Source organism: Macrobrachium rosenbergii, chromosome 15 (genome assembly GCF_040412425.1).
Source record: "Macrobrachium rosenbergii isolate ZJJX-2024 chromosome 15, ASM4041242v1, whole genome shotgun sequence".
Classification (NCBI taxonomy): domain Eukaryota; kingdom Metazoa; phylum Arthropoda; class Malacostraca; order Decapoda; family Palaemonidae; genus Macrobrachium; species Macrobrachium rosenbergii.
In genome coordinates this window covers 49,754,003-49,781,493 of record NC_089755.1, presented here as the reverse complement: position 1 = coordinate 49,781,493, position 27,491 = coordinate 49,754,003, and the positions used below count along the sequence as shown (strand labels likewise).

At 40.5% G+C, this 27,491-nt stretch overlaps 2 long non-coding RNA genes across 3 annotated transcripts; one reads left to right on the top strand and one right to left on the bottom strand.

The window, feature by feature from the left end:
• Positions 1-8,319: 8,319 nt before the first annotated feature.
• On the bottom strand, positions 8,320-26,642 carry LOC136846669 (uncharacterized). Of its 2 annotated transcripts, none has more exons than XR_010855475.1 (4): positions 26,628-26,642; positions 10,974-11,210; positions 10,451-10,614; positions 8,320-8,570 (listed from the first exon to the last, which is right to left on the bottom strand). It is a non-coding gene; the product is annotated as an uncharacterized lncRNA (long non-coding RNA). The 2 variants fall into 2 exon arrangements; XR_010855474.1 differs by lacking the exon at positions 26,628-26,642 and adding an exon at positions 26,188-26,202.
• LOC136846412 (uncharacterized) lies at positions 15,929-16,604 on the top strand. Its single transcript, XR_010855377.1, has 2 exons — positions 15,929-16,212; positions 16,450-16,604. It is a non-coding gene; the product is annotated as an uncharacterized lncRNA (long non-coding RNA).
• Positions 26,643-27,491: the final 849 nt, after the last annotated feature.

The following is a 27,491-nucleotide window of genomic DNA, read 5'->3' as shown; positions in this document are numbered from 1 at the left end:
TTCATGGATTTATCATATTGCATGAATCCAATGTCTTTCATGTAGCATATTATGAAAGTAAGTTAGTTACGACATCTAACGCAACAAGACCCACTCAGGGGACCCTTCCCCCTGGTTACAAAGGGAGCCAGGAATCCCCTGACAAGGGGACCTCCTTGAGGCACAAGGGGGCCCTCTTACTGTGATTCTTCCTGGACTGGCAGGAGACCTGCATCCCTCTTGCTAGGGAGGGGATCCCTTGATTAAGGCCTCTGCCCCAACTTTGGGGATGCTTTCACAGGGGAGGCCAGGGCACCCCTACTATTGAGATCCTTCACAGGGGTTGCCTCCCCAAGGTGGAGGCCGGGCTCCTGCTATGCAAGAAAGCATCAACAGACTTGGGCATTACTTAGGGCGACTGTGGGCCAACGCTTCTTAGGGAAGACATCCTTTGGGGATGTCCTCCAAGAGGGGGCCAGGACACCCCTGGAGGGGAACCTCCCTCCTAGTAGGGCTCTTACTAGACCAAGAAGCATCTCCAGAGGAGGCCCTAACCACAGGGTTGAGACCAGGGCTTCCTAAGCAAAGGATTCCTTAAAAGAGTCCCTACCCATCCCCTGGAGATACCTTCCAAAAATGGGGGCCCTTCTCTTTAGTTGCCAAGCCGGAAGTGCGGCTCACCACAGGGGGTCAAGACCAAAGCTTCCCAGGGGAGGCATTCCTTGAAGAGGGCCTCCAGCCCCTCTTCCTGAGATGCCTTACCAGAGGAAGCCAGCAGCGAGGTCCACTTCTGTGGCTGCCTTCCCAGGAGGGAGGCAAGGTTTCTGCCAGGAAAGGAAGTGTGGTGAAAAAGTGATTGTATGGACAGTGGACTGTATGTTTAATGTTGTTACTTGGTCCAGATCTGCTAAAAGACTTACGTAATAACACCACCATGCTCCCTATGTGGTTTCTAAATTACGGGGAGATATCTCTCAACCCAGTTCAGTACTGTTATGCTTGCGAACCCATGACCATTAGTTTATATGAATTTTAGCTAGCCTTGCTGATGGGGCTGCAGAACCATAAACAAGAAATGGGGAAAGGGAAGTGTAAGGTCACCAGAGTGATAGCCTGAGTAAGTAAATATTAATTTATTTACAATTTACAGAACAAACTTAAGAGTACAAGGAATACACAACATCACTCAATTAATTAGAATAAATGCACTGAGGGAAATGCTCTGAAAAGGGGGGATCTACCCCCACATAAATCACTAAAGATTGAAGGGCAATGAGCTTCACTGGTGTTGAATTCATGCATACTTGGGTCAGGCTCGAACTCGCATTAACCAAATAACAGTGGACACCGACTCCTGAAAGGCAGAGATACGTCTGATGAGTACAAATTTACCTCAATATGCCTATCGTAAGTACATAGATAAAGAGCAGGATTCGAGAAGGTAATTAATTCACTTCTATTACTGCCAAGGGGAATAAATGCTTCATTAATTCACTGAATTCAAGAAAACGCATTACAAAGATTTCACACTGCACTTGTAGTTTAGCAAGGGAAGAAATAATGAAAGGTGAAAAGGTCAAGAGAAAAAGGTAGAGATTAAGGTTAAGGGCGGATTCCTCTCGATCTCCAGACATACCTGATACAGTTTGTGTATGCTCTAGTAACAGCATGAGTGGAGCTCTTCCTTCCTTTTGGCAGAATTGGGCAGGCGGAATAAATGCTGCCCTAAAATGGAAGACTGCAGTATCTGCAAAAATACAAAACTGAGAAAAATGGTAGATACTGCAGTTTTCCCTTGCCTTACCACTGGTTTTGCAGATACTGCAAATAGGACCCCCTAAATAAAGCATTGAAGAATCATCCTGAAACTGCAGTAACTTGTGTATTAGTGTTTCACGAGCCCAATAGGTGGCATATCTCAATTTCAGAAATTTTGCAGATGCTGCAGTTTTCCATTTTAGGCCAGAATGGGTGTTTAGTAACTTTAGTCGGCCTTGAAGAAGCTCTGTTAAGGACTTGGGAAAGAGGCCTTGCTGGGGCCGTCACAGCCAGGTGAGAGGGAAGTCCGCCCTGGAGAAACTCTGTTAAGGACTGGGGCAGGAGCCGGAGGTCTTGCTGGGACCGTATCTCTCTGTCTCTAGCTACTGACTCCCTTTGGTCAGTCATCAAATCTCCCTCTACAAACGATGCCCTTTGGCGATTTTCCTCCTCGTAGGATCCTGGAACGCAAGAGAAATCCACGAGGCGGAAGAACAGGGCAGGGAGTGTCGGAGAGGCGCAGCTCAGTAAATCCCCCAGGTGTTATCCCTGGGGAATAATTAAAAAGGGGAAGCCGCTGGGCTTGGACTCTTGATCCCTCCAAACTACCACCTCACTGTTCAAATTTATTTATAGTTATTAACAGCGACTGTCAACTTTTGGGAATAAATCAATAAATGAAATTTTGTCAGAATCTGTTACATTTTCAGTCGTTCCGATTTTGTTGTTCACGAGGAACTGTGGCTTAACAGATAAAATATAAAGATAAGTAAATAATAAAAGCAAGAAAACATAGAATTTGTCGAATTTAAATTTAATTTTTTTTTAAATATTACTTAACTTATTATGAATTTTAATATTCCTTTTTAGTGTGGAAACATGAGTAAATGTATTTATTGTGTGGATGTGTTACAATATGAGAACTTGAGCCTATGTGGTATTTTATCCTAACCCTTCGGGCCAGCCCTATAAGAGCTGAAGGTCAGCTCAATGGTGCGGTTAAACTACTTTAATACTGCTACTACTTTTCAGAATGTTTCATTTTCTTATCAGGCATAAGGCCCGATACTCATGACAGTACTAACAAGGATATCACGCTAATATTAATAGTGAATAGTACCACGATTAAGTACTTCCACTTACTGAGTAGCCCCTGTTGACATGAACTCAGATGGGAAGTTGCTGTAAGATACTCTCTCTCTCTCTCTCTCTCTCTCTCTCTCTCTCTCTCTCTCTCTCTCTCTCTCTCTCTCAAAATCCTACGGGTAATCAAAGGCTGATTTTCAGACCTTAGAGGACTCGCTATTCTTCAAGTTACTTGCGTAACTTCAAAGAATGAACACAATACAAAGTTTATCAGATCAAATTAGATTCACCTTTCATAAAAACTTTAACGGAAAAATGAAATAAAATGGAGAGATATCTAAACGCACTCGTTGAATTTAAACGTTAAGATTAATTTAACAACTAAAAGTTAAACATATCAAATGAGTAATTACATAAGGAATAAATGAAAATGAAAATGAATTACTTTAATGGCACTCAAACGAACCTAAGTTACGACAAGGTTCAAAAGGATAAGAAGCTGTTCGTTCCGTTCTGCATTCAGGTTCTATTTGGGGGAAAGGAGACAAGTTTACATAAAAAAAAAAAAAAAATTAAGATAATTCTCGAATTAGGTTCGTTATCAAAAATAAATTCCGAACATAATATTATAGATTTTCAACATATTCGGTATAGTGATCGAACTTTTTTTTTTACTGAAAGGATTAAACTTACATAATTTACAATTAGAATATTTACAATATGGTGACAGTATACATCAACGCAGTATACGTAGGCATTTCTTTACATAAGCACAATCCCTCTAAACTGACAATTTACACAATTTACTCAAAAACTAATTAACTGGTGGTTTGTGACGACACAGTAATTTTGGGTGATGCCATTTTAGTGTCATGCCCATACAGTGCACGCACTTACGCACGCACACAGGAAGCCCAAACATCTGCCCTTCCTTTTCCACCCTCCTATAACCTCTTGACCCCTCCTAATGGTTGATTCAGCTGGCGAGGGACACAAACAAACTCTAAGAAAGACCTCTCCTAATGGCTTCTTCACTGGTAAGAGATGCAACCAAGATCTAATAACACCAACTATTACCACACGAGCTATGTGCAATACATTCACCAGGAGCAAATTCGTATATATAAGGATAAATGAGTTATCAGAAGTAAAGCAGTACTCTAGACTTTGTTGTTAAAACGTCCACTGTCTCTCTCGACTTCGTAAGTTCCTCGTTGGACGAGTCGGTAGAGTTCTCGGCTAGCACTTGCTAGGCCCGAGTTCGAGTTTCCGGCCGGATAATGGAGAATTAGAGGAATTTATTTCTGGTGATAGAAATTCATTTCTCGCTATAATGTGGTTCGGATTCCACAATAAGCTATAGGTCCCGTTGCTAGGTAACCAATTGGTTCTTAGCCACGTAAAATAAGTCTAATCCTTCGGGCCAGCCCTAGGAGAGGTGTTAATCAGCTCAGTGGTCTGGTTAAACTAAGATATAACTAACTCACTCCCCCTTATCGTCATGGCATGTAATGGAGACGCCCATATTTCTACAAAATTCATAAACATGCGAATACATTCCACATGAATAACAGATACAAATAACATAATTCTCGTCTGTCTGTTATGACAAGAGGGCAATTCGCAACGAAAAATCAAATCAATAATTTGAGGAAAACAGACGGTACAAAATAACTCGACAGTAAGAAAAATATTACCAAAAGATTGTTGCGCCGGGAATTTCTCACAGGAAGTGACCGGGGAGAAGGAGACCTCACAACGGGGTTATTGAATCATTTTAAGTTAGAAACAAGTAAAAGATGCGCCGAAGTTTCTTCGGGGCAGTCGAGTTTTCTGTCCGGTGGTGGCCTCACCCACGACCCATAAAACTCTTGGCCGCGGCCCACGAAACTCAGTCACGGTCCAGTGGTGGCCTATTGTTGGCACCTATAGCGCTGCCAGAAGTACGATTATGGCTAACGTTAACCTTAAATAAACTAAAAACTACTGAGGCTAGAGCGCTGCAATTTGGTATGTTTGATGATTGGAGGGTGGATGATCAACATACCAATTTGAAGCCCTCTTGCCTTAGTAGTTTTTAAAATCTGAGGGCAGACAGAAAAAGCGTGGACGGACAGATAAATAGCCATCTTAATAGTTGTGTTTTACAGAAAACTAAAAAACCTATAAGAATACTGATATACTGAAAACTTAAATATCATTTCATAATGAGTATCTGTTATGGTAATATCCAGTTTGCATACGCTAATGTAAATGGCAGTGGCCTAACTGAAATCTGTCTTCACTACACCACAAAATCCTTTTCATTTCCTAACCATAAAAACTGCCCTTTAAATGGGTAAACAATGATAACTTTCGTATACTGGCATTCTGTATCCAAAAGTCTCATTTCAAGGAAGTTACATTTAGTCATTCGCAAAGTTCAATTCAGTTTTTATAAGTGGTTGCTATAAGAAGCCAGATAAACACCGATGTTTGTAAACCAAAAAGTTATGCTTTACGGATGTGTTCCTTAATGTTCTACAACGATTTAATGCTAAGATATTCCCTATCAGCACAGAGGAGGGAGAGACTGAGAAAGCAGTGAGACAGAGTGAAAGAAGCATGGCGAAAATGGAAAGTAACTGGAGTTTCTCGTTGGATGAGTCCGTAGAGTTGTCGGCTAGCACTCTGCTAGGCCCGAGTTCGAGTCTCCGGCCGGCCAATGAAGAATTAGAGGAATTTACTTCTGTTGATAGAAAATCATTTCTCGCTATAATGTGGTGCGGATTCCACAATAAGCTGTAGGGCCCGTTGCTAGGTAACCAATTGGTTCTAAGCCACGTAAAATAAGTCTAATCCTTCGGGCCAGCCCTAGGAGAGGTGTTAATCAGCTCAGTGGTCTGGTTAAACTAAGGCATACTTAAGGCTCAAAATGAAGATTTATAAGACCGTTATCAGGCCCGTGCGGTTTGGGGCAGAAACTTGGACACTTAAGAGGAAAGAGGAGGAACTGTTGGAAGAACAGGGATGAGGATGGCGAGATGGATTGCTGGAATATCGCTACTGGAAAGGAGGGAGAGTCAAGATAGAAGGAGAATGTGTGGTATATGTAATGTACAGGAGAAGGCTAGGGAGGGCAGCTCGTCTGAGATACTATGGCCATGTAATAAGAGGAGAGGAGGTGGAACCAATCTAGGCAGCTAAGAACATGCCAGTGATGGGGCGGCGGAGGAGGAGTGTGGGGCGTCAGCGGATCGGATGGAGGGATGTGGTGAGGAGGGATATGGGTGAGGTGGGACAGGGGGAAGAAGATGCTAGGAATAGAAATAGATGGAGAAAGTTGACTCGAGCGGCCGACCCTGCTATACAGTGAGACTAATAAGGTCGAAAGAAGAAGAAATTCCTTATTGCCGCAACCCTCCTCCCTCTCTCTCTCTCTCTCTCTCTCTCTCTCTCTCTGAATACTAAACCGCCTACAGGAAAGGATTGAAATATAGAATTTAGGCCAAAGGCCAAGCGCTGGGGTTTATGATTTGGTAACTTCATAGTAGAAGGTTTGAATGGTGTAACGGGAGGAAAACCTCGCAGATGCACTACGAAACAATTGTTAGGAGAGGGTGGACAGCAAGATGGAAGAAAGAGAATATGGATGGAGGCGGTACAGTGAAAGGAATGAAATGGGTTGCAGCTAGGGGTCGAAGGGACGCTAAAAATAACCTAAAGTTGCCCAAGTGCACCGCGTGAGGTGTGCTGATGGCACTATATCCCCCTACGGGAGATGTAAATCCTATACGTGCAGAACTGATGAACTGTAAATACGTAGGCTACAGACAATAGAAGCTCTTGTTCGAAGTTTTTTATTTCCTGAACCAACCACGTAAAGTTACATTTAATCCACCGGTTTAGCCCACCTAGTAAACGCGAGTCACTATCAACGATCATTCAAACTACCGTCCAGTTGTTTTGTCAAAAATTGCTATTCGAGACTAGACTCAATTTAACAGGGGCTGTTCCACTATGTGACTCGACCCTTTTGGGTGTCCTGCATATGTATCTTTTACTGATTCAATGCCTTTCACAAGATGGGAGCTGGTATCCAAAATCTAGCCTCCCACGAGGCAAAACTCAGATACAGAATTCAATTTTTACTGTCTCATGTGACAAGATATCTTCAAGAACTGGTTTACCTATATGACTGATATTTCTATGCTTGGATGGGTGAGTATTTCAAAAAATACCGAAATTTTTATAACACGTCTGGTTCCCTCCTTATTTCTAGGGTTGGTATTGAAGTCAGTCTTATCTAGTGCTTTTACCTAATCTTCAGAAATTCTTAGTCTTCCTCAGTTTAACAAACCTTGCCTACTCTTAAGCTAATTAAAGAGATTTTCCCCTTGGTATAGAACTTTTTACAATAGCTTATTTTCCTTTGCCTAAAATATTTCCAGTCATCTGATCTAGTCCTGTTCAGTACTTGCCATAATTTGCCTTGTGTACAAAACCTATCACGATTTTGCATGAATACATTAAGTCTTCCAATTTTTCTGGAGTCCCATTCCGTTGTAGTTTGCTACGCTAATAATTCAGCTGTTCAAGGCAGAATGTTGACCGTAACTGTCTTATCACTATATAATTATGCGCTAAAGTGCGTTTAGTGGTCACACCATACCCGCACAAGTAATATACCACTTCAAAGAACAGTCTTTCTAGTCTTTGCATCGAAATCCAGGTATACCCAACAAGGTATGTACCGCCATTCAAAACACAGCATCGCTCGGCCTACTTACTTCCCCACTGCATATTTATGATTCACAATCTTCTACACTGGATAACATTCCCAGTTGCCCTTCCTAATCATTCTACTACCTCCCTTAATCTTGAATAGCTCAAATTTTTTTTTGTGAACCTACTGCGTCTTACTTTCGATATTCAGATTTGTCTTCACACCGTTCGATCTTATCTTCACCTAAAATTATGGATCTAAATTTCTTTTACCAAATTCGTCCTACAAATAGTACTTTAACTTTCCAAAGTTTTCATTGTCCAGCAGCAGCCATTTTACTGAAAGTATTGTGTAGAATGTAAAAAAAAAATCCTGGATATGCGCCGAGATAACATATCAGTATAGGACTAGATTTTGACGATTTAAGTCAAAAGCAAGACCAGTTAATTGGCTGTTATATAGCAATAATGAAAATTATGTTACAATAGGCTAGCAATCTCGCCATGCACTTTGGTTTACGTATCTTGCCATCAGGCTTGAGATTTAAGTGGGCCTAGCGACACACTGGCCACGTGTCATAGGCATTGGGACCTGTCCCCCACTGGCTGTTGGCTTAACAGATGATCAGCGGCTGCCCTATGAGGCTACCCAGGCCCAGGAGGACTAACTTGTTACTCTGGTTTATATATCATGCTCTGTGCAGGGAATACACTTATGGTTTCCTCATAATACAAAAATAGAATAAGGAACTAGGCATTGCAACTTAGACTTGGGAAAACAAAGGTCTGAAGTTCAGATTATTTTCTTTTTAATAAACTTTACCAAATCACAGTAATTTATCTTATGTACAGAGAACCTTCCCAGAACACTTATGTTGGAACATCTAAAAACCAGCATCAACTTTATTCAAACGTGGCACCCTCCTCCACGATCATGTAGTCTAGTACTTTCCGATAATTCATTCTGATAAGACCTCGTTCATTAGAAAGCTTAACTTGGTGGTTTGCATGAATAGCTATGACGCCCGGCATCGTTTTAGAACCTGTAATAATAAAGGAAGCATTCAGTTCTTTAGGGATAAGATTCATTGTTGAACACATACTAAGTTTCAAGCATTTGAAAACATACAAAAGCTCTGCACGTTGAATTTACTCAATTTTTTTTATTGCATATGGCAAAAAGTGCATAAGATGCAGTACAGTAGAGATAATTTGAGATATTTACAGAAATGTGAGAAATGTACCGTCTTTTGTTTACATTGTTGCGTAAAGCTCCGCGAGACTGTTTACATAGTACCACTTCCCTGGGAATGAACAAAAACAAGATGCGGCACAATTTTCACTATTTCGGTGGATTTCTCAAATTATCACCTGTACTCTTAAACACCGTTTTCTATATTGTTCAGACAAGATTTCTCATAAAAGATACCTCCGTGCGGAGCTCCTCTATAGAATTACCGAAGTAATAAGCTATTCTGTTGGCAAATTGGCCAACGAAGAAATGAAAGTTGTGCGAAAAACAGACTGAAGTTAATAGACTGAAAAATCATTACATAAAAAATATGAATGCATCACTTGTGCAAACTAAATTCAGTTTCAGGCTTGCATGGTGACCAGCTTTTTAAAACAGTATTACGCAAGATAATTAAAAGCTCGCTTTAATTCCAAATTTATGATTCTGAATTTCCATCACAACTAAACCCTACCATGGACAATTAATGTTTTTCATTACACTATCACCCTGTAAAACCTAACAAGCCAAGACATGCCAGTGCTTTAGTAAATTTTCCATGAAATCCCACGCCCTTTTGGCATTGTCATGTGCAAGTGGCACTCAGATGGGGGAAAAACCCAGAAGGTCATCGCCCTCAGTGACCATTTAAAGAAAATACAAAGAGCAAAAAAAGTTCAAAAGATAGTAAGCATACTTCTGGAGTCTTTACTAATCTCCTAATACTCAAATGCAGATCCAGCATCAAAACCTATGAGACTATTACACTTCTAAAAGACCAAGAACCAAGCAAATTAAGCTTGAACAGAAAAAATCATTAAGCAGACGTAAGCCTCTTCTCCTCTGATATTAAACCCATTAAACACTATTCCACTTTGTTTATAAAATATACAGCACATTTCAGATTTAAAAGTTTGAAATCACTGAACCCACCCGCACCAAAGCGTCACTGAACCCACCCGCACCACTCCACCCACCCGCACCACTCCACCCACCCGCACCACTCCACCCACCCGCACCACTCCACCCACCCGCACCACTCCACCCACCCGCACCACTCCACCCACCCGCACCACTCCACCCACCCGCAGCTTTTATCAACCATTCCTAATTCTGACATTTCGCCAAGGAATCATGTTAAATATTAGAAATCAAAAGAGCAATCACTATAAGCATTCAACTCCAAAACTATGGCACACTGGTTCAACCTTCAAACCTCCCTCGTTAAAATGCTTGAATACCGAGAAAGTAACTAATTTAACCATATATATAACTAGTATTAAACCGGGTAATTAAAGCCAATGGGCGTCATGAACCACAACAGGAAAACTGACTAATATATGGAAACCTAGTTTGCTCATTGTCTTATAAAAGCATTCCCGACATTCCTCGAGTTCACTACAGGATTAGTAAGCTAGCCAACTTGTACACAGTATTCAAAATACTTAAGACAATTTTTCAAAAACCTACCACCTGAAAAAAAATTACCCTCTTGACTTCTGATGTTGGCCAAAAGACCATCACAAGTCAAGGGGGCCCCCAACCCCTTCAGGAGCACCCCCTGAGGGGGTGGGGGTAAAAAAAAAGCTTTGCAAACATTGAATACATGTTAATGTTCAAAACAAGGCAATGGAAACATACATGCTTTAACGTTAATAAAAATAAAAGTTCACGGAAAAAAAAAAAACTTACCGATCGATCATTTTCTGAAAACTACAGTAACGGGTGGAACCACCAGTGAGTAGTTCAGTTAAGGATTTGATCCTCAGTAATGCTGGAAAACCTGATGAGAACTCAAGCTTCACTACCCACGATCGTTAAATCACAGCGTGATTTCACCTAAGGGCCAGCAGCACCTGTAAATATTTAATCAGTGATTACGATGTCTGGATCGACAGTTAAGCTAAATATAAATACTTGGAAATAAAAAGTGCTTCAATGGAAGATTACCGCGTAAATTTAACTAATAAAAAAGCTAAATAAAACTTCAATATCGGTAAAATCTAACTGGTTGCCACACTAATAAAAATCTCGGCCAACGCAGGATCACTGTGCGGTATGTTTGAAAAAAAAAATTACCAAAACAGTAATGGCATTAGTACAAAGATGATTACTTTCACAAGAACCACAAAACAAACCATACAATCCTAATAAGCAAATATTAGTCATTCAAGGACGTTAACTTTTAAATCACTACAAACAAACTGCCACTTACCTTGAAAGACTGAAAGAACATCACGACTTCCACGGCGCCTTCTGTTGGGTACGACAGCTTTTCTTTCACAACGCTTTGATACTAGACCAATGACTGACTAATCGGGAATTCGCTTCTGTTAGCTTCCTCAGAAGTCTGTTGATGTCGATCGCCAAGGACGATGGAATCGAGGAACAGTTAACTTCGAGACAAGGGCGCTAAAATCTGTCGACAGAGAAGTCTTCGAGACACTGCCATCTGTGGAGCATGGAAAACGTTACACATTTTTCTTTTTAGTTTTCATTATGCTCTGCAGTAAAATCATAATCAAGAGGCTTCTCAATGTGTTGTTTCTGAAACCTTTAATCGGTGTTCTTTACGGTATATAGAAGAACAAATATGCGACATAATTATTATTATACACTATATGCTTTTACGTTGCTCTGAGCCGTCCAACATGCATACAATAAAGTAAATGCACACACTTGCATATATATATATATATATATATATATATATATATATATATATATATATATATATATATATATATATATATGTGTGTGTGTGTGTGTGTGTGTGTGTGTAAATTTACTACAAGCTCCATCAGTGAAATTGAGAGCCAGACTAAAAATTATATTTTTTTACATACAAATGGCTCTGTCTTGAATGGGTCATGACGTAAAATTTTTTTTAAATAGAATTTGTGAATATTGATGCTTAACGATATGTTTGCAGTCCTTTTCAGTTTGTTTTCAATATAACTGGTTAAAATAAATTTTAAAATCCTGGTTACAATGCGCCAGAAACTTGTTTGCTTTCTGGTTAAGCTGTGTTTTTTTTAAGCGAATGGAGAGTTATGATAATAAGAAAAATATTTGCTGGTCTATTATTACATGCTTTGAACATCCATACCAGAACAGTGACAGCTGAAAAGGCGTTTGCAACCCTCTTTTATCGAGTGTTTAACATGAGGCGTCTCCCATCCAGTGAGCTAAGCCTCGAGTCATCTGGACCAAGAACTCCCGGCTCGTTTGGTTGGCACTAGCCCAGACATCCACACCAGGCATTTTATTCACCTCAGTTTCTTGTATCAGGCCTTGTATTCACCTCAGTTTCTTGTAATCACTCACGAGATGCCATTTTGCAAGTGCCTATGCTGGCATAAGGCCAGCCTAATCTAGATCACCTATTAGGATTTTGACTCAGTCTGACGCTGGACCGTGTAAGTCCTCAGAGATTTTTGTTTACTGCAGAGGCCGTTGGGAAGAGCAATCGAACCACTCTTTATCTGTAGCTGTATCGCCAGATAACTTACAATCAGTCAATCAACCCTTAACCATCGAAGGATGGAAGGTTATAAGTAGAGGAAAAGGGAAACTAGTGGAAAAAGCAGCGCTGTTCAAAGGCTGCCAAGTCTGGCACCTTGAAAAACAGAGCAGCAATGATCTTCAGAAAACAAACAATAGCTGAGGTGGGTCTGTGTACCGTTTTCCTCTTCTGCCTTACTTTAACTTCTCCTTTCTCATTCTTCCATCGCAAGAGACCCTCTGGTTCTGAAGACACGTTCCGCTATGCAAATTGGTTCTGCAGATCCGTTCTGCTATGCAAATTGGTTTCGCATACCCCGTTTTGCTAGGCAAATTGATCCTGCAGACCCGTTCCGCTATGCAAATTGGTTCTGCAGATCCGTTCTGCTGTGCAAATTGGTTCTGAAGACCCGTTCCGCTATGCAAATTGGTTCTGCAGATCCGTTCTGCTGTGCAAATTGGTTCTGAAGACCCGTTCCGCTACGCAAATTGGTTCTGCAGATCCGTTCTGCTGTGCAAATTGGTTCTGAAGACCCGTTCCGCTACGCAAATTGGTTCTGCAGATCCGTTCTGCTGTGCAAATTGGTTCTGAAGACCCGTTCCGCTATGCAAATTGGTTCTGCAGATCCGTTCTGCTGTGCAAATTGGTTCTGCAGACACGTTCCGCTAGGCAAATTGGTTCTGCAGACCCGTTTTGCTATGTAAAATGGTTCTGCAGATCCATCCCACTATGCAAATTGGTTCTGCAGATCTGTTCTGCTATGTAAATTGTTTCTGCAGATCCGTTCTGCTATGCAAATTGGTTCTGCAGATCCGTTCTGCTATGCAAATTGGTTCTGCAGACACGTTCTGTTAAGGATATTGGTTCTGCAGACCAGTTCTGCAATGCAAATTGATTCTGCAGACCCATTTCACTATGCAAATTGGTTCTGCAGACCCGTTCTGCTATGCAAATTGGTTCTGCAGATCCGCTGCGCTATGCAAGTTGGTTCTGCATAACGGGATTTACAGCCAATTTCACCCTTACCGTACCCCAAGCCCGGTTAGACACTTGGCAAGCAGCCATCTTGGCTCAGCCTTGAGCACGAGCTCTGGTGCAATTAGAACCACATTGAAAAGATGAATGTTTTATTCTGCCCCACCAAAGCAAAAGATATTAACAGAGTAGAAAATGAAAGAATTGGGACGTAATCATTTGCTATTTACGCTATCACAGGTGAGCTGCCAAGATCCGTTGAATGTCAAGTATTTATTGATCTATTTATTTGTCATTGGCAATGGGTCACATGGTTGCCTGAAAAGCCAACACATGGAGCGAGTATTACGTTGTATCCTTGCAGGGTAGACCCGGTGCACTAGCACTTTTGTGTGGCGATTCAGCCTAACAGAAGTATTTTTCCCGCCAAGGTCTTTAAACTTTGTTTCCCGCCATCTTTGGCACTCTTCCGCCAAACTTCGCGTACCAAGCAGCCTTTCTTGGTGGCAACATTTAATTCGTTCGTAATCGTTCATTCAGGATATAAGAGCCACAAGTAGCGCGCAACGATCTCAGGGATAAGGACTAAACTTGCTTTCGCAGCAAAACAACCTGCACCGTCGGGGCTCCGGAGACGCTAACGTAGGCCGATAGCAAACACATCAGTTGATACACATCAGCTATGATTTATCCTCAGTGAGTTAGGGGAAAGTGTTTTGCAGAACTTCTCGACTGACAAAGAACTAAGCTTGCTTATCCACCTTCTTGCTTGTTCATAATGCTAATTATTTAGCTTATTTGGATTTTATATTATCTTGTTTCCTCATATTTTGAGTAAAAAGATACGTAGAAATATTGTAGGAATACATTCCTCCTCAGCATTTATGATACAAATAAATAATGATCATATATATATATATATATATATATATATATATATATATATGTGTGTGTGTGTGTGTGTGTGTGTGTGTGTGTGTGTGTGTGTGTGTGTGTGTGTAAGGAACTTGGGCGATGTCATGCCCTTATAGTACTTACACTTGTGGATACACAGACACGGGGAAGGAGTAAAACACCCATTCTACTTTGTTTCACCCTTTAGACCTCCTGACCTACCGTAATGGATCCACTATCGGAAATGTAAACATGATCTGTAAACATGTCCTAGGTCTATGCCAAAGACTATTCACACGTGCCTGGCTGAGGTACATAAAAGCAAGGGTTAAAACCTGTTGCTGAGAACGAAGCTTTGAATTTACACGAGTTAGGTTTATTTCGACATATTCTGACAGTGTTATGGGACTTGTCATACTGTTATGATCAGAAGTGCTTGGTTAGCTAGGCTGAACGTACAGGAGAAGATGAAAAGTGTGAGAAAGGAGATACAATCGAATAAAAAAAAAAATTTAAATAATCAATAAGCAAAAGAATATATTTTTTTGTACGTTGTACGAGGCACCGCCTGATATGGACTCTTTTACAACTTATTATTATTATTAGTATTCATAAGGCCACGAATTCGTACTAAACGTGTCGAAAAATAAGGAGAGAAGAAGAGAGAGAAATACGAATTGAAAAATTCAGTCACTTCTTGCATACCGTTTGAAACATAGAGACATATCTTACATAGTTAACCGTATATTAAGAAAATGTTCAATTTCAAATCATTTTTAATGATATAGAATTCAACATACCTTCGAAAATATTCTTTAGTATGAAGTAACCTTAAAGACCGGGAACCAAGAAAGTTTTGGTAAATAAGAACCATTGGGTGTGAAGAACACGCAGGCGGGGTGGGGGAGTCAGATATTGTTGGGGGGAAGGGCAGAGGGGTAAGAGGGTGGGGTTAGAAGCTGTTGGGAATGAGAGTACTGTATATAGAGCTTGGAGGAGGTAGCTAGGACTTCGATAAAGAAAAAATGTGAGTGATGAACGCTCTCTCGACTCTCGTGTGAGAGGATGAGAGTGATGAAAGCTCTCTCGACTCTCGTGTGCGAGGATGAGAGTGATGAAAGCTCTCTCGACTCTCGTGTGAGAGGATGAGAGTGATGAAATCTCTCTCGTGTGCAAGCGTGCGTGCGCGTCGGTAGCGGGGGGGGAGGGGGGAGTGGAATGAGGGCTCTTGCTCAAAGCCAATTGTATACGAGGGCTGGGACAGTGGAAAAAATGGGGGGCCCTTGAAGCCCGTCACAGTCCATTGCCATTATCATTTTCGAGAATTATTTTTAAGGAATTTTCAGGCTGAATGGAAACTTCTTAGGCTTACATCAGTCATAATTTATATGTGATGTGTATGGGGATTCATATTATCAATGCTTTTTGTGTGACCATAGATTTCATATATATATATATATATATATATATATATATATATATATATATATATATATATATATATATATATATATATATATATTATAATAACCCTGACGTCTCGCACAGTGCGGGCCTCCCCCCCCACCTAATTCACCCTTTTTTTTTTATTGAGAACCGCATGGCTGATCGTATTATCAACACTCCGATCTGTCCCTTTTTACCTGGAACAGATATTGAGATGACACAGATAACAGGGGCCAGGAGGATATTTTATGCCACTCCCTTTTAAGAGGATTAGCCCAACTAATCCTCTTAAGACGGCCTTCCTAAAGGCAAATTAAGCTGCCTGAAATGTCTTACCTCCGCAGGGAACCTGGGGAAGAGGTTGAACACCTGGGCAGTGATTCATCCTTTTTGCACACGGCCTAGCCTGGCCGCGTGCCTTAAAAGGGAGAGAAGCAGTTAGCTAGTTAGTTAGTCTTGTGAGGAGTCGTAAGGGACAGTCCTCCACGCAGGCGAGTGGTAACATTTCTGAGAAGATTTTCTTTCCCCGTCCGACTCCCAACTCAAGACTCCAGTCTCCAGTCATCCTAGAGAGAACCGCCATACGTGTGATCTTCCCTCGTCCTTATTTCGTCAGAGACCAGCTTCCCCTAAGGTAAAGTGGAGTAAAGACGTTTCGGTCACGAAAGTTTGCCCTTTAGAAAGCCTGGAGTACCAGCATTTCATTTCTGTCCTTGTGCCAGTTTAGCCAGTGCCATTTCCAATGTCCTGTGTTCGAGTGTAAAGTGGTCATTCATTCCTCGAGTCTTTGGCACCCTCAGTGCAAACTCGAGACTTATTCTGTGTTAAATTGTTCCTTTACTGGCGTGTAATGTGTAAATCTCTCTTGCAGAGGGACCCATTCGCAGTGGACTCATCTTGGCCTGTGCCCTACCTTTAATCAAGACTCCCTTAGAAGGATCTTCAGGCGTTGCAAGCCCTTTATCAATTTACTTATCCATTTTCCCTTCAAATGCTTGCTTTTGTAAATATAATTCTTTAATTTAGCCCAAGTGTTTACGTAACATTTCCTTATGAAGTAGAGCCTTCAGCTCCTAAATTCTCCCCTTTTTCTTATTTTTTTACGATTTCCCTTTACGCAAGTCAGAACTCCAAGGCCAATTAAATAAAGTTTCCGTTGCCGGCCTGTAAAATACCATAAACCCAGGGAAATACGTAAAAAATATATATATATATGTATATATATATACACATATATAATATATATGTATATATATATATATACAGTATATATACATATTATATATTACTACGAAGGGACACCCTTCCCAAGCTAACTTGCCCTCCAAGCTTCACAGAAGGAAATAGAGTAAAATATAACCGTTATGCTTGAAAGAGAAATTAACGTAAAACTAAAATTGTTTTATTCTTTTCAAAGAAGTGCATTCGTTTTTCATCATACTGCTAACTGACAGGAAGACTAATGAAAACATTTGTCCCTTCTTAATCTCTATTTTATTGCTCCCTAGACACTCTTTAATCACTTTCTTTGGAACCGTGACTGCTCTGAAATCCTCTGTTCCAGGGACGAAGCTGCTTGGAGACAAATCTCTGCCATAGACTAAGACGAGCCGGTGAAGAGGATTAGCTCGAGGAGAGAGTTTCGTAGGCCCATAGCAACCAACCTACCGTATGGCCCTTGCCTTGCCATGTGCTTGACCGGGTCAAAGACAGCACCAAAAAGATCGGCAGGCGTGATCATAGAAAATGGAGTGTCAAGAGAGCGTGGGAAGTTAATCCCCCAAAGGTCATATAAGGGGCCACATGGTCAGAACTAAAAAACAGAGGCATTCTGGCTGCAGGGACTGAAGCAGCTCCCCCTTTGACCCCCGCTTCTTCTGGGCCATACCCATGAACACACGGCTACCTTGCTTAGCCCAAGTATTTCTTCCAGTGAAAGCCCCCTTAAATTCCTCCTCCATTCTTACCTATGGTGATGACAATGCTCTGACAAATGTAACGTGCCCTGAGCGGAGATATCTCTTTATCAGTCACAAAATTATTATTTTTTTACTTTTCAAAGTGCAAGTTTCCATGTTAGACCTGACTTCAGTATTGGAGTGCATCAATCTAACTCATAGCATGTTTCCAGTGTCACAAATCAAGACACCTTGGCACCTTCAGTGCACCTCTCGATTTTTTCTTTGATTGTGTTGTCTCTTCCGTCACATAACCTCGTGCATTCTGAATTGCAGACGGAGACACTTGCTGTGGAATCTTCCTTTTGACTGTGCCCTGCTTGGCGTGGTCCCAACCACTACTACTTAATCTACAGTGCCACTGAAGTGGATTTCTTCGACATTATTCAGTTATTATTTGTTAACATAATTTAGTTATTCAGCAGGACTCTGTTTCCCTACCTCATTTATTCCTGTTCTTTTGATTTTGTTGTTAATGTAAATATAAGTGATTTTAAAGTGAACCTAAGTGTTTATCTGCAGCTTGTCCCTGTTGAATAAAGCCCTCAGCTCATCTCTTTTCCTGTTATGGTTGCCTGAACCCAAAACAATAGTCAGATACAAAAAATTTCTCATGGTAAGTGAATCATTTTCTTAGGAAAGTCATAAAGCTAATTCCCTTATTCAAAACTCAAGCTCCTTCACTATATATATATATATATATATATATATATATATATATATATATATATATATGATTTTAAATTACGAAAAATAAAAACGTGATGATTATACGAGCAAAAGTTACAGCCACGAATAAGTCATAAAGTCATACGAAAAGGTTGGGAGGTCACAGAACGGTCAACGGATTAACATCCAAATCTACTTATTGGGAATCCTCTTTATTCTATCTTTCAATTCCTTCTGGAACATATGTTTTATTACAGGGTCAAAAGAAAATAATCCTTGACTTACATTAAAATTATTCCCCAAGGTCAACTGACTCAAAACAGATTCTAACAAGTCCCAGGAAATAGTTTCGTTACAACGTGACAATATTTGGCTTTGCGTCCAATGTATTCTGTGGGACTTTCCCCTTAAATGTAAAAATAGAGCATTATTAGAGTGACCTGTTCTTACTGAGTATTTGTGTTGTTTTAATCTGGTGTTCAATTCTTTTACTGGTCTGACCTAAGTAAGATGAATCACAATCTATACATGGAATTTTGTATACAATATTGCTATCTTTTCGGAGGCTATTTTTTACAAGCATGTTTTCTATATTATTATATAGAAAGACAAATTTGTATTAAACAGTTTTAAAAACAAGTTTTACAGCTTCAAATCCAATAAAATTGGGCAAACAATGGGTGTTTGAGGACACTTTTTTTTCTTTCTGATTTTCCATAGGTCTTAATGGTTTTATTGTATCAAATATCCATAATATGGGTTGGATAGCATAGATCTCTTCTTATTCTTCTGATGTTTTTGAATTCTTGATCTAAAAACAGAGAAAGAGATGAGCTGAGGGCTTTTCTCAACAGGGAGAAGTTGCAGATAAACACATAGGTTCACTTTAAAATCTCTTATATCTACTGTACATTAACAACAAAATCAGAAGAACAGGAATAAATGAGGTTGGGAAACAGAGTCCTGTTAAATAACTAAATTACGTTAAATAATAACTGAAGAATGCCGAAGAAATCCACTTCACTGGCACTGTAGATTTAAGTGGTAGTGGCTGGGACCACGCCAAGCAGGGGACAATCAAAAGGAAGATCCCACAGGAAGTGTCTCCGTCTGCAATTGAGAATGGATGCGGTTACGTGGCGGAAGAGACAGCACAATCAAAGGAAAAATCGAGAGGTGCACTGAAGGTGCCCAGGTATCTCGATTTGCGACACTGGAAACACACTTACGAGTTAAATTAGTGCACTCCAATAGTGAAGTCAGGTTTAACATGGAAATTTGCACTTTGGAAAATGAAACGGAAAATTAGTGAAAGAATAATAAGATCGTGACTGATAAGGAATACCTCTGATCAGGGCACGATACCTTTGTAAGAGCGTTGTCTTCGCTGTAAATAAGAATGGAGGAGGAATTTAAGGGTGCTCTCACTCAAAGAAATACTTGGTCTAAGCAAGGTAGCCACGTGTTCAGGGGTATGGCCCAGAAGGAGCGGGGTCAAAGGGGTAGCTGCTTCAGCCCTGGAGCCAGGATGCCTCTGTTTTTTAGTTCTGACCACGTGGCCCCTTATATGACCTTTGGAGGATTAACTTCCCATACTCTCTTGACACTCCATTTTCTATGATCACGCCCGCGGATTGTTGGTGCGCTGTCTTTGACTCGGTCAACCGCACGGCAAGGCAAGGGCCACACAGTAGGTTGGTTGCTATGGGCCTACGAAACTCTCTCCTCGAGTTTATCCTCTTCACCGGCTTGTCTTAGCCTATGGCAGAGATTTGTCTCCAAGCAGCTTCGTCCCTGGAACAGAGGATTTCAGAGCAGTCACGGTGCCAAAGAAAGTGATTAAAGAGTGTCTAGGGAGCAACTGTTTGTCAGTCAGCAGTATGATGAAAAATGAAGCTTGGAGGGCGAGTTAGCTTGGGAAGGTGTCCTTTCGTAGTGACTCCCACCCCCCTAGTTGACATGTCGCACCTTTAATTAGGTTCAAATGTCTGCAAACAAGTTAACTCGACTGACTATGCTTTATCTCTCATTAATTTCCCTTGATTTCACTCATTATCTCAAAATTAGGGTTTCTATGAAATAATGTCATCGCAAATGATTTTACATCAATTTCAAAACTTACGTTAACACAAGTGCGGTGCCTAGTGGCACTGATTTTAAACACATGGGAAAGTTTAGGGTTAATGGAGCCACTTCTACTCGTTAGCTCTGCTTTCTGAAAGTTGTGAGATACTTAAGGGGTTATGATCAGTAAAGACTGGTAAGAAAAGTTATGATTAGTATACCAGGATCTTATTCCTTAGCCTCTGGAAAGGGCCAGGTTTGACAGGTGGAGTGCCAGGCTGGTCATGCAACCATGGCACTGCTGCCAAAGTAATGTAGTTAGAGGGTGCGAATCCTCTGACAGAAGCATCTACTAATATCTATGGTAATAGCACGATGCCAGGTGTGGCAATCGTGAGGTAAGGGCTTAAAGGCCCTGCTATGTACAATTTAAAATTTACCATGCCCTTGGTGGCATGAAAGGGAAGTCAAAGGACTTATGGTACTAAAAGATCTGGCAATTTGCACACTGCACTGGCAGAGTGGAAAGCAAAGTAAAACTGAGAAACTGCGACAAGGGTCTACAAAGGGATTCATAAATGAAGGTTGCCAAGAAAATATATTAAATTAAGAGATTGGAAAAAAATTATCAAAGTGGTTAAAGGAAATATTACAAGGGGAAATTAAATTATAAAGTTATAAGAAGTAGTAATTAGGGAAGAAACCTGGCATCCTACTCTGGTTAGAGGTGCAAGAATCCTTCGTAAGATAAGGTGAGGCACTGTGCCAAATTGGCACTAGTGCCAGGGGAACTCAGCGGCTCTCTTCAGGCTACCTGGAGTTGTCTATGCCCACTGATTTATGAGACTTTTGTTAAAAAGAATCCTGGAAAACAACAAAAGTCTCATAAATCAGTTTTTAACGAATTCACCTTCTTTGCCGTATCTATGTGGGCTAGTAAAAACGCATAAAGAAGTTAACCCTATGAGACCAAAATTAGTCCTGTTGGTTCCGTAACCTATAAGCTTTCAAAATATCTATCAGAATTATTGTCACCACTGCTAGGAACTATTTCCGGTACTCGTCTTATTAATTCTTTAGATTTGACTGACAAAATCAATGGTATTACAATGAATCCAGATTCACAGTTAATAAGTTTTGATGTATTTTCCTTATTCACTGAATTTCCCATAGACTCGGTGCTGGAATACCTTCAAGATGAATTGCATAAACTTGATTTGCCACTAACAATTAGCCAGGTCATAGAATTAATAAGATTGTTCATATGTGACTGGAAATTTATTTTCAACGGGTATATTTTAAACAAACTTTTGGTATGGCACTGGGAAACCTACTATCGCCTGTTCTTTCAAATTCATATATGGAATTTTTTGGACGCCTGTACACCACCAAGATTTTCCATATTCCTGTGACATGGTACTCGGCAGAGAAAAGTGAAATGGGCACAATAGAGGGTCACTGAGAGAAAGAGGGGTCAAGGCCCAGACAAAAGGTGTATCAAAATTGGAATTTCCTGGTCTTGGCTACGAAAGTCCTTCATCTACTGTCTGGGTGGTCAAGACATTCTCCAAAGCTCTGTGCTTGTTGAGATACAACATGCAGAGGGCTGTATAAGAGTATTTGTGAAATAAATACTCGATATATGTGTGTGTGTTTGTGTGTGTGTGTGTATGTGTAATCATATCTACAGAGAGGGGAGAGGTCTAGTTAAGAAATCATTAGAAAGTGATTCAGAAAGGCTTAAAGAAAAGAAGTCTATTCATGGCAGGTGATGCATACATAGACCTAACTGATCAGGAACAACGAAGCATAGAAAACGGACTTCACGTCAGCCGCTGATGGACACGAGTCCATTAGCAAGTGATAAGACAGACATGCCCAAGTGGTGGTGAACGAACGCAAACTAATCACCTCTCTCGGAATCAAAAACAGTCAAGAGGAAGAACTCTGTCAGGATGATAATCTATTACAAACAAAGTTTACAAGAATTCCGAAATATGGCGAATTACAATAACGTTATCAATCATGCCTCATCTCTCAGGCACAATCGCAACTTCCCGAGCTAGTTTCTACATCCTAAATAGATTATGATGTTACTTTTGGATTTTACACTTAAAGGTGGAAATCGAGGGTCAATGCATACCACCAACAATAACTCTTCTCTAAAAGAACTTCGTCCTTCAGGTTAAATCACCTAACAGAAAAAAAAATAATAATAATATTAATAATTTCTTTCTAACTCAAACTACGTAATAGCCGTATTCATTTGCTCTATTTTTCTCGTGTGTAGAGTGTTACATTACATCTGAAAGAATTACTGGCAAAAAAAGGAACATGGGAACAAGCACTAAGAATAGGTGTTTATTGATTCTTGAAATGCTTATCAGGGTGTAAAATCAATTATAAAGAGTAATCTACTGGCGATGTAGAAACTAAAGAAGCTGCCAGTCTGCCCGCATATTGAGCCATGATTCATATATGTTCTTCTCTGAAGAAGAAGAAGAAGAAGAAGAAGAAGAAGAAGAAGAAGAAGAAGAAGAAGAACGAGGAGGAGGAGGAGGAGGAGGAGGAGGAGGAGGAGGAGGAGGAGAGAGAGAGAGAGAGAGAGAGAGAGAGAGAGAGAGAATTTAAAATAGAAAATATATTTCTTTTCCTAAGGTAGTTAGATTCTTAGACAAACAACCCATTCTTTGTCTCATATTCCATCATCCTTTACATTATCTCTATCTTCCACCCTTTAATTATGTTTTCCTCTATCTGTTCCCCATAGGCAATGTTTACCAATATGCCTGTTTATCAACATTTTTTTACGCCTTCAATCAAAATCCCAGACACCCTCCCATCTCTGAGATGTTAATTCCCAAAACTCATTTTTTATTTCCCACCTCATTTCTGTGGGTGTGCCTCTGCACCCGCCTTCTGTCAGTCTATTCTCCGCCGAACGAAGAAGAATAGACCGATGTATCGTCTGTGGAATACAGTGAATGTGATAGGGAGCTTGAAGAGTGGAATTCTGATCTTTAATAAAATGAGGAAGCCCTTTTACTTACGCTGCACCTTCGTACAGGCACTGTCTTACTCATACCTGCTTCACAGACAGTGAAAAGTCACCGCCTGTGAAGCATTGACAGTTACATGACCAAAACTCCTCACATGTCCAGACTTCACAGTTTTACAATGACCTACTCCAAGACCTTGACCACTAAGGGTCACTCTCCTCCAATATATATGGTCATATACTCTATATATTGGAGTGAAGCTGATTTGTTTTCATAAGATAGTTCGACCAGCGGAGTTGGTCAAAGGTGGGTTCTTGGGTAGTTGAAGCACTGGTGTCAAACATACTTTCTTCATTATCCCAATAGAGCAGTTAAAGACTTCCTAGTGATTCTTTAAAAGAAGACTTTATTTGAGACATTTATCTAGTTGTAACTTAGGCAATATTATCATTATAATATATTATTAGACACAGCACACGAAAATATCAGTTAAGACAACGCTACAAGTGCTTTCCTCGTCTGTTGCCAAATCTGAGTTTACCCTAAGGGGATGGTGATAATGAAAGCAATTATCACCTCAGGTCATTGGCTGTGGGTTAACCCATTTGTTGCTAAGTAACCAATTGGTTCTTAGCCACGTAAAATAAGTCTAATCCTTCGGGCCAGCCCTAGGAGAGCTGTTAATCAGCTCAGTGGTCTGGTAAAACTAAGGTATACTTAACTTTTAACCCATTTCACTAAAGGACCTCTGTAGATAAAATACAAGGAACATCAGATGTCTTCTCAACAGTTAGCATTAACCCTAAGAAAAAGGTTATATATACATATGTATTTTCAATATACATACATAATTCTGTATTTTACAGTTGTGCAACCATGACGGACCTTGGCAATATATAAAATATAACGAGAAAGTCAAAGAAAAAGTTTACTTATTGAAAGACCAGCAAGCAGAAAATGCCACAGAGGATTACAAAGGTTCAAGGTCAAAATTAAGGGTTTCCTCAGTCCACGAGTTACCGTCGAGAGACGAAAATACGTCAACATTGTATGGCAATTAGGGCCCCATTTCTGGCCGACTTTGTCCATACAAAAGGAAGATTCTGGAATCCGCCATCGTTAGTAAAACTCAGAATGTGGTTCTGCCAGGGGGGCTGTGGAAATCGGATTTCACGGACGAGTTAGTCTAAAGGCTCATTGTTGAGCGAGTGTTCCAGCGGACACACCCACCAGACTCGACGACCCAGGTGGGAGCCAAAGAGGATTAAAACAACAACAGATCTACACTTTTTATTACCCCTGCCTGTTATTTCTTCCTTCCATTGTTATACATTATTTCAAGCCCTCTTTCCAGGTTGTCTGAAAGGGCTTGGACCCTCTTCTTTGGGTCTTGGGTTGGAGTTCTGCTCACTAACTCTTGGGATAAAACAGGGTCCAGGAAAGATCCTGGGATAAAGAACTGTCTCCCGAGGCGGGGAGATTAACGGCGAGAGCTAAATTGAATTCCCTGGAGCTAAATTGAATTCCTTTGAAACGACGTCCCACCGGAATCTCACCTACAGAGAAAACATAAGTATTGACATTTTGTTTTCTCCTTCTTTTGTCCAGAGATGCAGGAGGGTACGGAGCCCGGTGCAAGACTGTTTCAAATATCCAACCTACAAGAAAAAAAAAAAAAAAAACGCCCACACGCACCCAACACACTCAGCCAGCCTTCTCCACACTCAGACTTCTCAACACCAAGGAGGTTTTCTCGACACTGGGCCTTCCAGCCCAGCCCCTTTCTTCACGTCATTCTGGCGACCATTTCCAGGCTTCCAGGCCCACGGTCCGTGGAAGGGAGACCCGGGCACCCGATGAGCCCACTCCTCAAAACTCCAAGGGCTCTCCTCCCTAAGAGCTTCTACACCCCACACCCCAAAGGTCCCCCCCCCACCCAACCCCATTTCTCGCTCGCCTACCTCTTCGTGTCCTTGACGCCCGCTGGTTCTTATTTACCAAAATATTATTGGGTTTTCGACCTCTAGAAATACTCGAAACTAAAGAATATTATCCAAGGTATGTAGGATTCCTTCCCATCAAAATGTCTTTCACGAAACTGAATATTTTCTCACTGTGGGGTTAACCATATACAAATTCATCGATAGTACTATCACCCACACACACAGTAGGGCATAAGAATATCGACTGAGTGCTCTGTTTTTTTTCTGTGCTCTTCTTTCCCGATGGTCAGTCTGGTCCGTGATTTTTTCTACATGTTCAGTAAGAATGTATACAACAACAGTATATAAAAAGAATCATCGTCATGCTGGTTCAGGCAATCAGTTCCGCAGCAAAATGGTTTTCTGTTTATTTGTCTTTTATTATACGTCTTTCCCCTACTTGTCGTATCTTCACACATAGTCATTGCATTCGTCTATTCCATAAAAATAAAGAAGTTGGTTTCTGAATAGAAGACATAATGGAAACTTCTATTAGTAGTTAGGCTACTGGCTGAGTCTGCCAAAGTTGGCAAGTAACCCTTATTCAAACTTAGGGATAACAGTTGGGAGAGAGTAATTAAAAGGACAGCTATCGGTCTAACTAAAACAAATACAAATTTATCATTATAAAAAAAAACAGGTAATTCAACCTAAGCCTAATCTCCTTTTGCCTATATTAACTTGTCAGTCCCTTTCATCCAATTCTTCCATCTCTTCGCAACCTTCCTCTTCCTGTTCTAATTATTTTCTTTTCTCTCTTTCGCACCAAAGAGGCTTACTGAATTATACCTGATCCCCGGCACAGCTGCCATTAAAGAGATTAGAAAGAGGAGTAACTGTAAATATAAGTTAACACACCCAAGGCAGGTAGACGCCTCTACCAGCCAGTTTTTTTCTTTTATCGAAGAATAAGTAGAAAACGAGATACCTTCATTACCTCAACGAACACCGAGTTTGGTTATAATGTAGGCCTACTCAACGCCCATGCACTAAGAAAACATTCAACGTGTGGTCGCGTGCACATTTTTTGGAATGACAACAAACAATGACAGACTGTGAGGTACATAGATATCAAACAATATATAGTCACGTTTTGTTTTTTTAATATTACGAGTGACTCAGCTTAGCTCCTCTTCCGGACAAGAGGGATAAACAGTCACAACGATGTATTAATAAACAAAGAAGGTTCAAGAAGTCGAGGACTGACTGCAGATCAATAAGAAGTTTGTGCATGTGTCTTTTATACGGTAAGATGATGATGATTCTAGGACATAAATGATGGCGGCCACACCGCCCAATGTCAGTAACATCAATGTCTAGTTGCCGGAGTCTAATTTTATATGTCTTACCCGAAAAAGAAAGGCATTATCTACTTACCTCTGAACACCATTACATTGTGCGGTGCTGTCTCACTGCTATCCTCTCTTCCTTATTTTTGTTCTTTAGTAGTTTCCTGTGGTTTAAAGTCACGACGCAACCATCGAACCTCGATGAAGCCAAAGTTGTGGACGATAACGATCGATGGGTCTAGTTTGTAGACCTACTAAATCTTTAAAGGACTCCATTAGTCCTACGCTGCTTTGACTTTCATCTTTCTAGATCACAATTGGATATTCCAACATCAACATTTCTTAAGGAAATAGGAATATCATTAGAAAAACAAACAAATAACTTATTCCCAAGGTTGGCTTTTAAATACCTACGGGTAGTTATAGTCTAGTACTAGGCGACCCGACTAACTGAATAATCAATTTTGGAGTTCGTGGACTTTGAATAATCGATGTAGCCATTTAAAAGAATATTTTAAGAATAATTACATTGCTCACACAAAAGGCAGTACAATTTGTACAGCTTTTGTAACGTTCCTGCCCAATCCTCTATTGCAATGTCATTTCCAACTAATTATTTTCAGCATAGTCTGGTGATATAAGCAAAGTCGTGGTACTCCATGAGCAAAGGCGTTTACCAAATATCGCGTGTTCTGTCTATGGAAGCTATTATTGTCAACAGCCATTTCCAAAACTCCCTCCCGTAAGAGTGGCTGAAGGCAATTCGTAATTTTCAGCGTTGCTGACTCATTCTCCATGCTGCAAATGCGTTTTACTTCTCTTCAGTCGACCATCTTTAATATTTCTCAGCAATATGCAAGAGAAAAAAAAAAGAGGTGACTCAGCCGTGCATTGATCAGTGCGAATCAATTTTTTATCAGTCGAAAGGCTGATGCCTCCGGAAGCCCCGTGA